Below are 16130 nucleotides of genomic sequence, written 5' to 3' on the forward strand. Positions count from 1 at the left end.
AGATCAAATCATTTGTACCAATCAGTAGAATTAGAGAGTATTTGGTCTACAACTGGAGCTCAGGTATCTCTGGCCTCAATCCTCTACTTTTCTTCGTGCCTTTTGAATTCTCCTGACAACATAACTCATATCCTAATGTGCATTATTAATTTCCTACGTGGTTACATTTTTTAAAAATATCCATGTCTCCCCAATCAACCATATTCTTTCCATATGGAGCTAAAGCCATACACATAAATTAAATGAGAACAACATGTCCTACAGCTGAAGTTGCTATTTCTTTTTTCCTTCTTTCTATTTTTTTTTAAAGAAAGTAACATTTATCAATAGGCATCTACTAAAAGTCTAGAATCTTCACAAAATATCTTAGAGCTGAAGACATTTTAATTTTGGAATATATTTTGCCTTGGGATTAATAATCCTTTCATTTATAATCATAAATTCTTGTGTGGCATTTTTTGTAAGAGGGTGGGCTGTGAAGTACTGAACAGCTAGAGCTCTGGCAGAGAGAAACTGGGGCATCAGAACACTGGCATCGCATGCGTGTGCATCTTAGAGAGACTTGAGGGATCTGAGCTTGGGGACGAGACAGTTAAAGCCTCCTTGTGCGAGCGAGTTATATCGCACAGCGCTGGTGCCAGGTCAGCAGTCTGGCTGGAATTCGAACGTGGCTGGTCATGCCAGGCGATGCCAAGAACCCCTGGCAGCACTAAAGAGGAATTCCAAATGCAGGTTTCATACTGCAGCCTGGTAATGCCGTGTTGACTGCCTCACGAAAGGAAACGAACAGCTGCATTGGTGCTTCCCAGACAAGTCACAGTGAAGCATGGAACGCTCCCAGCTGGGTGTCCACTGATGCTGCGACAAAGAGATACATCGGGGTTGAGACTCTGCTCAGGTGAGACCCGGCTCTGGGATTCAGCAGCTGGCTTGCACGGTCCTGTCTCTGCTGAGTGCGTGGGGAAAGTCAGTCTGCTGGTGCTAAACGCAGCTCTCAGACAGATTGATTGCTGCTGAATGCTTTTGCTTTTTTTCCCTAAAACCTTTTTAAAAAGCAGGAGCTAGGCTGATCATGTACTTGATCGTGGTCAGAAAAGCCATCCCTAAAATCATAGAGTCAGTTTTCAGGAGCATCTAGCCGATGGGGAAAATTCCAACTCTGATTCAGATGTGGCGGCAGCTGACCGGAATCTGATTAGCATGTCCCTGAGGTGATTTCTCTCAGCACCTTCAGATGAGTACTGCAACGGGCACTGTGGAACTTATCAGGGGGTCTCAGAGCTGAGTTCTAATTCAGAATCTGACTTGGGGGTTGCAGGAAGCTGTGTGGTGTCACACATACAAATATCACGGCAACTACTTTTGTGTTATGGTTCTTCATTGAATAAAGATGATTAAATATTTACCGTGAAGGGTTCCAACGCCTCTGAGGACCGGGTTATGCCCTATTTACTCTTCTATGCTGAACCCTGCATATAGAGGCTGGTGCTCATGCCTAAAAATATGATTGACTCAAGGTGGTTGAAAAAAACAACGCTAGGAATATGCTTGGTAAGATCATGGAGTCTAGGTTATACTCACAGGGAAGTCAGTTAGCTTCTCACAGCATTTGCAAAGTAAACCAAGAAAATTTTGCATTGTCACGGTTCTGTTGGAGACTGAATGCTTCGTAATTGAGTGTAGACTCTGCAGTAGGCATCTAAGTCGCTTAGCTTTGGGTAAAGAGAAGTCTCAGCCATGGGTCCTATGGCTAGAGATAGAAATAAATAGGCTTTAAAATAAGGCTTTTCCAGGATCAAAATAATGTGGATAAAGCCACTTTACAATAACCAAGGGGTTCAACAATTTAAATTCGAACCGAGTTCGGGTTAACCTCTAAAGGTCCAGTGCAATGGGTGAAAGTAGACATGCAGGAACTTGGCAAACGATGTTTATGCTTGGCAAAATTAGGGTTTCAGTAGACAGCAGATTTATCCAAATCATTCCTTGAACTGAACTTTTAAAAAAGTAAATATGGCTGTTACTTTGCTGAGTAAACTCTGTAAGGAGTCTCGGTTGTCTTCAGATTGTCTTCCCATTCCAGTTTATTTCTCTGACTTGGGGGATTGCTATGAACGCCAGGATCTCTGTTCTCCTGCCCTTCCCCTGTGCCTTTTCAGTCTGTTTTCTGCTTCACATAGCACATGAGCATTGCCTGTTTTCCTGCTGGCTTCCTCATAGTCTCATCATTTTGGTTGGGCTCTGAGCCTCTAACATTGCTGCCAGCAACCTGTATGATCTGAAATCATATTTTAAAATAGGATTAGCTGTAGTTTGTTTTGAAAAGCATCTCCAGGGCTGATATACATGCCTCTCTATTGCCCCCAAAGTACTCTGTGTTGCTTCTATGCTAATTAACTCTCCTCCCCTCCCCCGACACACACATACACATACCAATTCGTGCCACAGGAGTGTAGATCTTGGCGTCTTGAAGCATTCAGAGTCTGGCACACATCAGGTCAAATCATATCCAACCACAGGTAGATAAGAAGAGCATATGGCCCCCAAAAGAGGCTCCCAAGAGTGTCAGTGATCCTCAAGAGCACTGGAAATCTTCAAATGATAATAATATAGTGAAGATGCAGAACCAGAACCCAGAGGTAAGAAACAAATTCTCGCGGTAAGGAGGGGCATGAGGCTGTAGCTCAGAGCAGTTACACAAGCCTACTACCTTAGAAACAGTGGTTGACCTGAAGGGAAGGCACAGAGAGCCTTTTTCCGGGTCCTGTGACAGCCAAGTGAAAGAAAGAAGCTCAAGTAGACAATTGTAGGGTAGTAACAGGCAAGTGCTCACAAAATGATTGCTCTTTTCCCAAATGTTATTGTTGGTTTGCTTTGATCTTACCTGACAGGGAACCATAATCAAATCTTAGAAATGTTGCATAGAAGCCTACAAGGCTCAGCTTTTTCCTCCCAAATCCAAGTCAGAGATCCAAAGGCATGGACTTGAGAAGAATATCCATATGCAACCTAAATGCCTATGCAGTGGTGATCCCTGAGTGCCAAACACCATCAGCTGTGTCCTCAAACAAACAAAAATGAAGAACAAGCAAAATCCAGCGTCTGGTTTGGCCTCATTTGGCTCCTATGCTTATTCTCCTAAATGCAGTCCCAGGGTCAAGGGAAGAGGGGTTTGAAGGAACCACATATGATCCTTCCCCCATCACCCACTCAGAGGAATACTGGCAAGTCTAAAACAGGCTATCAGAGGAAGAAGTAACTTAACAATGACCTGTTTCGCTTCTCTTACTTTATGTAATTAATTTGGTGAGTGGACTGTGAAAAATGTTATGCATTTTTATTATAATTTAGAGAAAATGAGTGTAAAAGTCATGCAGAATCTCCTAGTGCAGAAATAGTCCGGTAGAGTAGTTTGCCTTGCACGCAGCCCGCTCAGGTTTGATTTCTTCGTCCCTCTCGGAGAGCCTAGCTAGCTACTGAGAGTATCCCACCCACATGGCAGAGCCTGGCAAGCTACAGGTAGTGCATTTGATATGCCAGAAACAGTAACAAGAAGTCTCACCATGGAGACGTTACTGGTGCCCGCTCAAGCAAATTGATGAACAGGGCGACAGTGCTTCAGTGCTACAATGCAGTTTAAAAGTGATCTATATAATTTAAAGCAAGTTTCTGCCGTGCAGTCCTGACTTTAAAATCATCTTCCTTTGTCATTCAAATTCTCTTTATCATATTCATGAATGGAAGTATGAAAGAAATGGACATAAAAGTACCCATTCATTAACATCTTTTAGTCACATCCTCAGGTCAGTTCTTATTTTTATAGGTCAGGAAGTTGAGGTCCAAAGGAGGCACATTATTTTCTAAAATTTATAGTCGCACTATAACATGATTTCAGATTCTTTGATGTTTGGGTCTCTCTCAGTTTCTTTCTTTCTTTCTTTCTTTCTTTCTTTCTTTCTTTCTTTCTTTCTTTCTTTCTTTCTTTCTTTCTTTCTTTCTTTCTTTCTTTCTTTCTTTCTTTCTTTCTTTCTTTCTTTCTTTCTTTCTTCTTTCTTTCTTTCTTTGTTTAAGAGGCAGAGAAACATTTATTTGTCATATATATGTATATATATATATATGTATATATATATATTTTTCCTTTTTGTTCACACCTGGCAATGCACAGGGGTTACTCCTGGCTCTGCACTCAGGGATTACTCCTGATGGTGCTCAGGGGACCATACGGGATGCTGGGAATCGAACCCTGGTCGGCCGTGTGCAAGACAAATGCCCTACCCGCTGTGCTATTGCTCCAGCCCCCAGGGTCTCTCTCATTTTCTAATTTACTTAATGCCTTTGATTTGATGTACCTATAAGAAATAAAAGATAAATGTTAAATAACATATCTATATCTTTATATTCTTCCATATATTTATGTGTGGTGTGTTATATGACTACCCCATAAATGTTGGAGAGAGACTAGACTAAGAGGCAGAAAAAGATGGAGATTAAAAACCTACATAAAACTTAATAGAATCAATCTCCACTCCATTACTGAAGGCTGCCTACTTTCTATGTTTAGGTACCCTCTGGACCAGATAGGCATGGCAGTTCAGAGAGGTTACCAAGGTAGCAAAAATAAACACATTTTAAAGTGTGAATTTTCAAATAATTTTTTTAGCTTAGCACCATGATTTGCAAAGTTGTCAATAATAGGATTTTATAGAGTACTGATCTCACTACCAGTGTCAACGCCTTTCCAGCAATTTTCCCAGTTTCCTCCCACTATCTGGCACATTTTAAAAGTTTGAATATTGTCATTTTTCTCGCTTTCAGCAGAGTTGGCTGTGCAGCTAATATATAGAATATACTTTAAAGGTGCATGTGGAAGATCAGGCAGGACACAGGAGTGGTGGCTGGGATGATTCTATGTAGTTGGGGTTTGCTTCGAGATGCAGAGGACATGGTGAACAGTTGTGTTTAGGGAAAGAAGAGAATTGAAATCACATTTAACCTTTTATCACACAGGAACACTTTAATACCTGCTTCTTCTATTGTAGTTTTCTATTTTGTTTAGAAAGAAAAGTGAGCAAGTGCAAGAAACTAAGATTCAAATAGTCCAGCAATCACACACATACCTCAACTCATCTCAAAAGGCTTCTTTTGCCCTCGTTTGTCTGTGAAGAGAAGAGGGTTTTTCCTCTTAACAAACAGGGCCAGCCCTCCACTGCTCAGAAGCTAGACCTAGTTCAGTTTTCTTTTTCTCCTGGCCATTTCACCTCCGGTGCAGGAAGAACAAGAAAAGATTCAGGAATTCAGCTTACTGTGTGATATAACCAAGAGCCACTCTCCCTTGTACGAGGTGTGACAACAGAGTGTCTGAGTCTCAGGTTCTGACCCTCCTGGGCTGGGGCTGGTATCATTCTCCTGTGCCTGTCACTGTAGTCCCTTCTCTAGCTCATCAGCTAGTGACCTATAAACAAGCCCCTAAATGCACCAAGCTGTGCAGGTGGGAGGATGGTGAGGTGAGACCTTATAAATAAGATTTTTCACCTGAGTTAAGGTGTCAGTGAAGTGCTTTTAAAATATCAGTCTTTGAGAAAACTGCTGAGTCAGCTTCTATTGACAGGGTCTCAGCCACCAGCTGAAGAATGGGTATGACAAGTGGGGATGCTTAGAGGCCAGGCTGTAAGTTAAAAATGAGGTGTCACAGTCCTTGGGAAGCTCTGTGCTGAGTCTCTTTTTTTCTAAATTCTATGGCATTCTGTATTTCTTGCCTCTGCTTTGCACAATTATGTCATCAAAGTTTTAAGAACACTTGCGGGTGTGCAAAGCAAATATTTGCATTCCCTACAAGTGGAAAACTGCATTATTTATACACTAAGCCAACATGCATTATGGTATAGTAGAAAAATTAAAAATGAGTCCAACAATTTTCAGAGGTAATGGGAATACTTTCTGGAACACTCGGCCATAAAATAAGAAACTCATTAATATTAGAATATGCAAAGGCAGCGAAGTGATTCCCATAGCAAAACCAAAGTCATTGCAAGAAGTCAAAACACTTGATTTTAACAACAGAAAATGGGCTTTTCTGAAAAGATCTCATGTCCTAACTTGAAAATGTTTGGATTCACACAATACAAAGAAACCAACTTTAACACAAAGTTAAAATATTTTTTCTCTCTGAAATATTTGTTATGCAGCTAAGTTCCATATTATCTGGTAGGGCAACTGAGGTTCTGATTAAAAAAAAAATTAAGACACTGGTTGCGGGATCGGTGCTAGATCATTATATGATTAAAACTCAACTCTCAGTAGCTCTGTAAATCACAGTTCTTTAACTGAATAAAAAAAATGTGAACATGCTTTGAATAACAATTTCAAAAGATTTTGATAATACTATTTGTTTCTTCATCTTTGTTTTGGGGACAATCCCAAAGGTTCCCGGGGGATACTCTTGGCAATGCTTACAGGCTCATGTGGCACTAGGGTACAAACTGTACTTTCTAGACACAAAGTGTGCATTCAGATCATTGAGCTAGATCTCAGCCACTATGTTAATGTTTTTTGGTTATTAATTGTCTATATTAATTGAATAAATTTTATTTGATATTGAATATATAAACTTGTCATATCATATGAGTTTAGAAAAAATAGTCCATGTAATATAACCATCAAAGAAAAAAATGATTCACTGTGCATTTTTTGCGTTATTTCTTATTAAAATCCGCATGATTTATGGGATCGAGTGATAGTACAGTGAGTAATGCATCTTGCCTTGCTTATGCCTGACCCAAGTTCTATTGCTGGCAGCCCATATGGTCCCCAGAGGATGTCCGGGAGTAATTTCTGACAGCAGAGCCAGGAGTAAGCCCTGAGTATCTTTGCGTGTGGTCCTCCAAAAAAATAAGTAAAAGTACCCAATTACATGTTAAAAATTTCAGGAAAAAAAAATCCTAAGCTCTTGCCTGAATTTAAAAGATTTACTTCTGATGGAAATATGTACCAAAATATACTCAAGATACAAGTGAGCAAATTACAATAGAACCAAGGATTAACAGTTGCAAAGGTGAAAGAATCAGCAACATTTTCTGCAGTAGATGGCTGGGGAACGCACTGATATGATTTCAGGTGGTGCTTTTAATGACACCTCACTCTGTACAACCAGTACAAGTCAAAAACCTGACCAAAAATATATATAATATGGTAACATGACACGATGACTTAGCATTAAAAATAGAAATGTGCCATATAAGAATTGCTCTAATTGCAAAGTAACAACCACATTAATACCTACAAAAGGGGACATAAAGTTGGGCAAACTCTTTGGTTGGAATTTGAAGTCTTATGTGTGCCTTTTGCATCTCACCTCCATTTTCACACAAAAACCTCTCCATCTTCTCACACTTTACCCAAACCCCAAATTTCTACTTCTTTAGCAAGACTCCTTGGCTCCCCGGCTCCGATGGGCATATTCTTCTCTAATACCTTACCATGCCTTTCTCACTGGAACGCAAAAGCTCTAATTTGTAGAAGAACCATTTGGTTCCTATAGCAAGAAGTAGTATTAGGAAGACCTGACTGGCCTATTATTCTGTTACTTGAAGCACTGTCCGTAGACCAGCAAATAAACATCACAGCAGAGTATGTGGAAACAAAGGTTTTCAGGACCCATCCTAGACTCACCAAAAAAAAAAAAAAAATGATTCTAGCTGTATTACAAGGTTCATCAGTCTAACCAGATTATTTGCATGGTGACTTTAGGGTCCAGGCCACAATAATCCTCTCTTGGTAGAGCAAATACAAGCACAGTCTGGGTCCTGCCACCGAGGTCCAAGATGAGATTCCTTGGAACTGGGAGAAAGTGAGCTGAAGGTGAGAGATCTCAATTATTTTTATGTGAGATTATTCTGGGAGGCATTGACGCGGGCTCCTTTCCCAAAGACTATAATTCAATTGATCTGGAAAGGACCAGAAATAGGCACATTTTAGTCTCTAAATGAAGCAGATTCACACTAGTATGTACCCACTTGTAACCGCAATAGAACATTTCTCCCCAAATAGGTCAGAGGTGATGACACACATATCCTGTTGGTTTTGTCTCTGTCTGCCTGCAGCAGGTGTCCAAGTGCCAGAGTGTGCATGTCCCCAGGGTGTCTGCATCAGAAAACCAGCCCCGAGAATACCATAGAACAGAGTCAACACGATGACCCCAGGAGCAGAAGGGATCTGTCCAAGAATAGCCCATAGGAGGGCAAGGAAAATTGCCTAACTTCAATCCTTCTGTTGGAGAGTCTGTGCCGCAGCCCTGACACCAGCAGGGAGCCCAAAGTCTTGCCAGCATCCCAGCTATGGAACTCAGGTTTAGGAAGCAAGAGAAAGCTCAGGGTGAAGCCCTGTGGAAGGCCTTGGCTTCTAAGATAGAAGCAAAGTTCCTTGAGTTAGGACCTAGATCACAATGGCCCACCCCTCCATTTTTGTGTTGTTGTGGTCATTCTTAACTTCAAAATGTACACTATAATAAGAAAGTGATTTCTGCAGTTTTGTATACATGAATACATACAAACACAGTTACTTGTGTGGTTCTGTGTAACACACACAGTTATATCTACACATGGTTTGTCTTTTCCTAATTTTTTTTATGAACTTATCTAGGGTATAGGGCCATCCTGTCCCTTACCACTTTACTTTTATTTAAGTGCCCAAGGAGTCATCATCATCAGTTATTCATCAATGACCTATCTGTTTCTGATCTGGTTTAGGCTTTGTTTGCTTTTTACATGTCCTGGTAGCTCTGATTCCCGCCCTTGATGTGGCTTTCTGCACACTTCAGTCCTTTGTTTTGCCTGTGATTATTCCTCTCTCTCCTAATATTTTCCCCTTATCATCATTGCAGGAGCTGCAAAATCTCATCTGGTTTCTCAAGTCTGGCATCCATGATGAAGTTGGCTAACATTAAGAAGGAAATATCAGGGATTCTGTGAAACCTCCATGAAAATTTTTCTGACACCCCGCTGATCATCTTCTCTAAGCTGTGCCTTTTTCTTGAGCTAAAATGATTTACAAAAAGCAAAACCTAGATCAAGGTTAGCCAAGTGCTTCCCATAGGTGTAATCTAAATAATGGCTATTTCTTTAACTAAAGGTCATGGGAAACACCCATGCTCATTTATTATGGGAAGCCTAGGGCTGCTATTATAACTTGTAAAGCAGGCAGAAATCAGAAATTGCCACAGGGATCATTTTGGATTGAAAATCCTCAACCATTCAGGAGCTAGCCTTTTGCTGACAGAAATGGTGATTTAGAGAAATTTGCAACCAACTTTTGAAATCAAGATTGGTACTGTTTCTTATTCTAAGTCCCATATTCTTATCACTCTATGACATATGCAAGAAGGTATGATTAATTTCAGTAATATCTGGTGTTTCCCATTGATGTTGGACTTATGGTCAGATGCTCAAGTTCCAAGTTGTGGAATCATGGATGCCAGGTTTGAGAAAACAGATGAGATGTTGCAGCTCCTGCAAGGATGACAAGAAGCAAACATTAGGAGAGAGAGAGGAATAGTCACAGGCAGACAGAGGAATGGAGTGTGCAGAAAGACATGTCCAGGGCAGGAATCAGAGATACCATGATATAAAAAGTAAGCGAAGCTGAAACCAGGTCAGAAACAAATAGATCACTGATGAATAACTAACGATGATGACTCTTCTCAGAAATAAAGGGACAGACAGAAGGATTGCACACATTATGGAATAAAAAAATAACATAATATGAGACTGACACCCAAGGGCAGTGTAGACATGAATCAGGAAGATTGCTCCCTAGTTGGAAGCCTGTCTCATGAGCTCGGGGAGAAGGCAGCTGGAATAGAGAAGGGATCATGAAGTCAATGATGGTTGGAGGGATAGCTCGCGATGAGACATGTGTACTTAAAGTAAATAAAGGGCCAAACATATCAGTATCTGTATGGCAAACTATAATGCCCCAAAGTAGAGAGAAAGTAAGAGGGAAATTGTCTCCTATAGAGGCAAGGGGAGGGAGTAGAGGAATACTGGGGACATTGGTGGTAGAAAATGTAAACTGGTGGATGGATGGGTGTTCAATCATGGTATGACTGAAACTCAAACATGAAAGCTTTGAAATTATGCTTCATGGTGATTCAATAAAAAAAAAAGTAAACTGGTAAGGGACAGGATGGTCATATACCCTAACATAGGTTCATAAAAACAATTCTAGAGAAGACATACATATGTAGATATATCTGTGTGTGTTACACAGAACCACACAAATAACTCTGTTTGTATGTATTCATGCATGCAAAACTACAGAAGTCAGTTTCTTATTATAATGTACATTTTGAAGCTAAGAATGACAACAACAACAAAAAAAATGGAGAGGCGGGCCATTGTGATTTATGTCCTACCTCAAGGAGCTTTGCTTCTATCTTAGAAGTAAGGCCCTTCACGTGGGCTTCACCCTGAGCTTCCTCTTGCTTCCCAAACCTGAGTTCCAAAGCTGGGTTGCCAACAAGCCTTTGGGCTTCCCGCTGGTGTCAGGGCTGCGGCACAGACTCTCCAACAGAAGGATTGAAGTTAGGCAATTTTCCTTACCCTCCTATGGGCTATTCTTGGACAGATCCCTTCTGCTCCTGGGGTCATCGTGTTGACTCTGTTCTATGGTATTCTCGGGGCTGGTTTTCTGATGCAGACACCCTGGGGACATGCACACTCTGGCACTTGGACACCTGCTGCAGGCAGACATAGATGAAACCAGCAGGACACTTGTGTCACATTCCTGATGCCAGTTCTAGTTTATAAAAATTCTAATTTTCAGCCTTGAAATATGGAAGGTAATGTATTAGGTTTTTGGGGGGAGAAGAGGGGGTCTTTGGGTCACACCTGAGGAAATGCTCAGGGGTTATTCCTGGCTTTGACTCAGGAATTACTCCTGGCAATTCTTGGGGACCATATGGGATGCTGGAATTCGAACCCAGGTTGGCTACACACAAAGCAAAAGCCTTACTTGCTGTACTATCACTTCAGCCAGGCAATGTGTTATTAACCCAAGAAAAGACTTGAAGAAATGAGTAATACTGGTAGTGTCCTCACAGCTTGTGACTTATAACTTATAAGAGTATCTGAAAATTTGTAGAAAGCAAGAGTTCCACTTAATATTCGTGGTGTTGGATAAACCTGAGAAGCAAAAAGCAGGCATGCCTTTGCTCTCTCATTGTTTTAAAAAGAGTTATGCTTTTTTTCCCAGTTTTTTGATAAGGTCATTTGTTTTCTTGTTGTTGAGTTTTGTGAATGCTTTATAGATCTTGGAAAGTAGTTATTTATCTTATGTATCTTGTGCAAATGTTTCTTGTATTCAGTAGTGTGCCTTTTTATTTTAGCCCAAGAGTCTTTTGCTATGCAAAAATATTTAGTTTGGGGCTGGAGCGATAGCACAGCGGGTAGGGCGTTTGCCTTGCACGCGGCCGACCCGGGTTTGAATCCCAGTATCCCATATGGTCCCCTGAGCACCGCAAGGAGTAATTTCTGAGTGTAGAACCCGGAGTAACCCCTGTGCATAGCCGGGTGTGACCAAAAAGCAAAAAAAAAAATTAGTTTAATTTAGACATATTTATTTTTACCTTAACTTCAACCTTTTATTATCTTTCCCTCTGGCATCAAATCATTGAGGAGACCACTGAGGTCCATATTCCAGAACATTTCACTCAATTTTTGTTCTAGGTATTTTATGGATTCTGGTCTTATCTCAAGGTCCTTAATCTACTTCATTTATTTTTGTTTGTGTGTGCTTTACTTTGAGGGGCCTTGGGTCACACTCAGGTTTGCTCTGGGCTTTCTCCTGATTCTGTGCTCAAGGATCACTCTGGTTTCTCTTATCTGGGGCGTATAGGTAATGGAATGATTCTGGGGGCAGGTTTGGGTTCCTGTGTGCTGAAAGTGTGGTTAATTTTGTGATCTTGTTGCTTATTTTTGTATTTGCTTGTTTGGTGGCTGGTTGCTACTTTACAAACAGGTGAGATCGCTAATAGGCTAAGCAAGGTTTAACAATTTAGTGTATTTTGTGGTGTTATTAAAAACTCAGCTCTATAAAATGGCATAAAATATCTAGAGTTGATTGATTTGATGGATTATCCAAGTAATTGTTACTCAATTTGCATGTATCCAAACCCATTATTTTATAAGATATCATTGACCAGTGAAAGAATCATATTAAAGGACATTGATAACTTCCTCATCATAGATGAATGTTTGATTCTCTTAACAATAGGATCCCTCTAACTGTGTTATTGCACCTTTTCTGGGTAACTGACCAGGTGTTGCAAGAGCAGACTACTTTCTTCTTTGTTCCATTTTATTTAAAATGATGATAAAAAGCATTTTGACCTAGGTCTAGTAGATACATATGTTATATATACACATATAGAGAACATTTTAAGTACAGTATGATCTTGCTTGACAGTGCAAACAGAAATGTATAGAAATATTTTTCTTTGACCCCTTCTAGATACCTCTGGGGAAGGAGGTATATAGTGGATGCTCATATGTCGCATATGTCTTCAGGTCACTGAGTATACATTTTGAATTAAAGACTATCAATTTTATCAATTTTTGAAGGTCTCAGAAAATAAACTCTCAGTGTATGATTAGAACCCTTGAATATTTGGATAATTAGAATATTTGCATAATTAGAAATAAAGGTAGGTTCTCTTGTATCCTGGACATGTACAAAGTGATTCCTTTGTAATTTTGCCCAAGTAGAACAAAAGTGAAAGGCTCAAGTAGCTGCAGCGGGTAAGTAGATGGAAGAAAAGTGTGAATCAGACATGCTTGCACATAACCAGGCCCAGGCAACTGTTCACAATAGACTGCCCTGTGTTACAGGGGCAAACATGAGTTCTAGGACCTTGATATCCTAGATATTTCTAGAAAGCCATATACCTGAAATTTAATATCATCTTTTGCCTTCAGGACCGAGGCATACCAAGTACAGTTCTGGGTCAGCAAGAAGGGCTGAAAGCTCCAGGTAGTCACACTGAGCTGAGAATTTTCCCTCTGAGAGACCCTGTCTTCAAATCCAGACCCAGAACTCTTTTGAGAGGGACGTAGAGACTAGACTATAAGGAAAATCATTGTGAAATGGGTGTTCTTGTGTGATGTGTCCATTTTGGCTTTCTGCAGTCCTCACCTCTCCTTATTACTCACCCAAAGTGCTCCCGTATGCTCATTTACACTTTTGTGAGTCACCTAAACACATATTTTGATTTGTTTTTTTGGCTCTGTGCTCAGGGATCACTCCTGGTGGTACTCAGGGAACCATATGTAGTGTTGTTGATTGTTCAGACAATCTCAGGCAAGGAAAGCATCTTAACACCTCCCAGACATCATTTTAATACCTCCTTGTCTGCACAGTTTGCTGCCTCATTTGCTAGCCAAAGCAAAAGGCTTTGATAACAAAGTAGAATAAGAAATTGCTATAAATGACATCGCGTGGCCTGACACCTAAATTGACTGCATGGCTGGCCTGCTTTTTCCTTCTGCTGGAACTTTAGACTGCTGGCTTGGACCCTACAGAGTTGAATGCAACATTAGGAACAAAACACACAAAAATCTCTATCACAGGACCTAACACATAACGGAAGCTCAATCTATGAAATGTAATAATTGTGATTATTATTTTATGATGCTTATTTTTATTAAAGTTACAGGGATACAAATGCATAACGCAAACAGCTCTGAAATTAGCAGATGCAAAAATGCTTATATTCATAAACTTACATGGCCCCTTGGCAGAATGTTTCTTATATACAAACACAATAGAAGTGGAATTCTAAAGCCCCAATTAAGTGGAAAAGGTCGCTTTCTTGGTAACAATAGGCCAGAACTAAGCAACAACATAAAAAAAGCTACTTAGTTTGGCAACCTTTGTTCAGAAGAATCCTCTGAAACCCACCCCCTCCTGGAACCTTCTGAATGGGGCCCAAAGCAACCTTCTTAATCCTCTGCCTGTCTCACATAGGGTTAATTGAATGCTTTGGAGGGGGTGGGTCGCTCTTTTGTGGCAGTCGCTGGTCACAAAACAAAAACCAATTGCTAGGTTCCGAAGGGGTTTCTTGCTCGCACCCGCTGCTAAAATAAGCAGGGCGATTCCTCTTTCTCCCGGACCAGGAGGGGGTGAAGAGAAAGTTAAATCTTTCAAACACGCAGAATTTGCAGGAAAAGGTAAAGGTCCCATTTCTAGTTCTAAATTGAATGCGGCCCGGCACGTCGGCCTGTCTTTGTCCCTGGTGGGGTGGGTTCACCATTGGCTCCTGCCGCAGCGTGGGCGGGGCGGGGAGCCCGGGCGGCAGCACCCCCCAGCCGCAAACAGCAGGCTCCACATGGTAATTAAACCTGGGGGCCTGGAGAATTTGCACTCCAGTTTGGAGAAATACTGCCCTGAAGCCTCCCCTCCCACCCCCAAATCTCCTGCTTGCTGTGGGAATTTTCTTTAGTTACACATGGCTTCGCAGGTAAACAAGCTTGAAAAAAAGTCACAGGCGGGAATTGAATTAGCACCTTAGTGTGGCTTTGTAATGAGCCAGTTTGCTTAATTAGATGATCAGGAAATTATAACATTGAAAAACATAAAATTGTAGCAAAGAATACAGGGTTCACCAAGCCTTCATGGGTCCTTGGCGGAACGTTCTTATGGAATGGGATGTTTTCTTCAATCTTCACTGTGTGTTTTGTTTGTTTGTATTTTTCTACTAAACTAAGAGTGACCAATGTGGTCCCAAAGGTCCTCAGGATTGAGCAGTAGTGATGCAGTGTGTCGTTGCACAAATTGGAATCTCACCCTCTCAGTTTGCTTTCTGGAAAAAAAAATGTGGATTTTACCAGGTTGAACATTTAGTCTGAAGATTAAATGAAGTTTTTATAAGGGACTCATTTTGAATTCTTTGAATGTGCAAAGCGTTGTATGAATTCCCTTGCCCATGTGGTCATTTCAAATTTTCACGTAGCCCTATTTAATTCGATTAGAAAAACTAGTTATTCTCAATATACAGACTGTGAATATTGGGCATGTGATATTAAGTCATTCATTGGAAGCCATGGATTTGGCCCGGATTCAAATGAGCTCCGTTGAGTCCTGTCTAAGTGCTGTCACTCCCCCAGAGGCTGTGCACATTGCTGTGAGTGTAGGAACAGTTCATGTGGCTCTATGATATCAGGGTCCATTTCCCATTCTCTCAAAAAATGAAGTGAATCTCCTATCTGGTCTATATAGACGATGCAACATGCCAGGTTCTGTCCACCAGTGGTGTTGGCACAGGTTTCTGCTAGAAGAGATGCGTATGTGGTATTAGCCAAGGCGCAGAGAGTTTCCACAGAGAATTTGTTTGTCATTATGTCGTTGAGGTTACAATCCTGAGCAGTTTTCGGGAGCACCAATGTTTAAAAGTCACTCAAGTCCAAACTGGGGTTGGGACACAACCTTAATATCTTTGGCAAGTCTGAGAGAGCAAAATGTGGGCTCAGGAGATAACTTAGGAGTAAGGTACTTGCTTTGGCCATGGCTGAGTCTGCCTCCATACTCATACCACATATAGTCCCAGAGCATTGTCAGGTGTGATTTCTGAGCCTGGAGACAGGATTAAGCCCTGGACACTGCTGGATGTGGCTCCCGAAACCAAAACCAAACAGAGAGCCCAGGCTGCTATCATTAATGCCTCCCTTTATCATTGCAGTGTCCTCTTCCAGGTAAATGCATATCCCACATGCAGACCCCAGCTACCGTCGAGTGTCTTCTGAAATCATTAGAAGCACAACATAAATATCCAGATTCTTAATGGCCAAACATGCAAGAACTTAATTGGATTCTTGACCTCCCCTTTGTAGTCCTTTATTGTTTGTTTATTTTTGGTTTGGGGGCTATACCCAGAGGTCCTCAGAGCTTATTCCTGGCTGTGAACTCAAGAATCAGACCTGGTGCTGCCAGATTGGTCACATACAGGGCAAGTGCCCTACCTGCTGTACTATCTCTTTATTTTTTTTTCTTTTTGGGTCACACCTGGCAATGCTCAAGGGTTCTGTTGGCTCTGCACTCAGGAATTAGCCCTGGCAGGCTCTGGGGACCATATGGGATTCGGG

At 41.1% G+C, this 16130-nt stretch overlaps 1 long non-coding RNA gene across 1 annotated transcript in view; it reads left to right on the plus strand.

The window, feature by feature from the left end:
* Positions 1-529: 529 nt before the first annotated feature.
* Positions 530-16130, plus strand: part of LOC129399614 (uncharacterized) — a 113060-nt gene continuing 97459 nt past the window's right edge. Inside the window, exon 1 of the long non-coding RNA XR_008627194.1 lies at positions 530-898. This is a non-coding gene — a long non-coding RNA (uncharacterized LOC129399614). The remainder of the gene's footprint in view (positions 899-16130) is intronic.

The sequence above is a fragment of the Sorex araneus genome, chromosome X, assembly GCF_027595985.1.
Source record: "Sorex araneus isolate mSorAra2 chromosome X, mSorAra2.pri, whole genome shotgun sequence".
Lineage (NCBI taxonomy): Eukaryota > Metazoa > Chordata > Mammalia > Eulipotyphla > Soricidae > Sorex > Sorex araneus.